Source organism: Macrotis lagotis, chromosome 2 (assembly GCF_037893015.1).
Source record: "Macrotis lagotis isolate mMagLag1 chromosome 2, bilby.v1.9.chrom.fasta, whole genome shotgun sequence".
Taxonomy (NCBI): domain Eukaryota; kingdom Metazoa; phylum Chordata; class Mammalia; order Peramelemorphia; family Peramelidae; genus Macrotis; species Macrotis lagotis.
In genome coordinates this window covers 98,896,801-98,898,926 of record NC_133659.1, presented here as the reverse complement: position 1 = coordinate 98,898,926, position 2,126 = coordinate 98,896,801, and positions in this window count along the sequence as shown.

Here is a 2,126-nt window from a genome sequence, read left to right as displayed (position 1 = left end):
TCAGCCATTTTGAGTCAAGTTCAATTCTATGTGATCCCATTTGGGGTTTTCTTGACAAAGATACTGGAGTAGTTTGCTATTTCCTTTTCCAACTCATTTAATAGATGAGGAAACAGGCAAATAAGGTTAAATGACTAGACCCAATACTGTATTTACTGTAACACCCACCTTCAGTCCCATTTGCTATTTATCCATAACAGGTGGATTTCATTCTCCAGATGATGTCTTTACCAGTTGTCCTCACCAGATAATTTCTAATTCCTCTTTTTTACTTTATTCTCTTTTATTCTCTATTATTTCATCTTATTTTATGCCTTTTGGTATTACGTCATATTTATTTCATAATATATCTCTCTTTCTTCCCCTCCTCAGAGAGCCATCTCTTATAACAAAGATTAGATTTAAAAGAAGAAAAACAAAGCAGGTCTGCAATGCTAACTGACACCTTGACTATGTTTAATAGTACTTTTGACTTTCTGAACCTTAACATTCCTGTCTCTGCAGTGAAGGAGGAGATCAACCTTGGCCATTGTCGTTCATTGTCATTATAAAGTAGTAGCATTTCACTTTCATTCTTCCCATTTACATTGTTGCATTCATTCTGTAAGTTGTTTTCCTGCTTTTTTCCTTCCCTCTGCATCTATTCACAGTCTTATCATATATCTCTAAATTCTTCATATTCTTGCTTCTTATGGTGAGGTTTATATTGCAAAAGAAGCAGTGCAGTATGATGGATAGTGTTGGTCATGGGGAAAGGAAGGACAGGGTTTAATTCCTATTTCTGACACTAGCTGTGTGACCATTGGCAAGTCACTTCTCTTAAAATCGATTTTCTCTGTATATGAAATGAATTATACTAGTAGGCCTCTAAAGTCCCTTCAAACTTTAAATCTATTTTTCGTTATGCTCTTATGCTACAATTTGCTCAGTCATTTCCCTATTTATGGGCACCAACGTTATTTCTAATTTTTTGCTACCACAAAAGTAACTTCTATAAATATTCTTTTATTAGACCTTACTCCTTTTTTAATGCCTCCTTGGTTACCTTGGTACCTCATCACCATCATCAACAACAGCTAGCATTTATATAAACTCTTTAAGTTTTGCACATTGCTATACATAGATTATTTCATTTCATCCTCACAAACATTCTGGCCAGGTAAGTGCTATGATTATCCTTATAATACAGAGGACAAAATTAAGGCCAAGAGACATTATATATCTTGCCTGGGGTAACAGTTAATTAATATCTGAGGTAGTATTTTAACTTGATTCTTCCTGATTTCTACTCTAATACACAGTCCACTACAGCACCTCAACAGTGGTATCTGGGGGTCAAAACATAAGGACACCTTTGCTAAGGTGCTTCTTGGGGGTAGTGTGGCAGGCGTAATGATTTAGGGAATGGTAAATTAAGTTTCCCAGAGATTAGAGGATTCAGCAGTCACTGGTGTTTATACAGAGAATGATTTATTTATAACAAAGCAAAATTAGTACATTCACTTTTAAATATAAATAAGCTACTTGATTCCAAATAGAACAAAGAGCAAAAGGAAAGCTACAAACAAAGGGTCTTCTGTGTCCCTTAGTCTGCCGGCAGCTTTTTCCTTGTTCTGGTCCCTCATGCTCAGCTGCTCAACAGTCTTGAGTTTCAGGACCTTACTTCGTGCTAGTAGTCATACTCTTACCAGGTGTCTTGGACTCACCTGGTCTGAATCTTTATGATTCTCTGAGATGCCTTTAGAACTATCTTCTTTCTTTGATGCTCCTCATACTTTCTCTCTTCCTGGTGAGCATTGGTTCCAACCCTGTCTATATATATCTTGCTGATGAGGTCTCAAAGGTCTTATCCCTGTTAAGTAGGAGCAAGGGGTGGGGGGAACCAGAGACCAGTTCTTCTGATTTTTCTCTGACTGGTTCCTGCTTTGAGATTCTACAGTTTTGATTCTCATTGCTTATAGTCCTTTTTACTCCAAAGCACAGAGCCCAGTGAGTCATTAGTATTCTATAAACTGGGCTGAACACTGTCCTGGAAAAAGTCCTGCAGGACTCTTGGATATGGTCCCAGCTCTGACCCATTACTGACTGTGTGATCTTAAATAAGTCACATAATCATTCATAGCCTC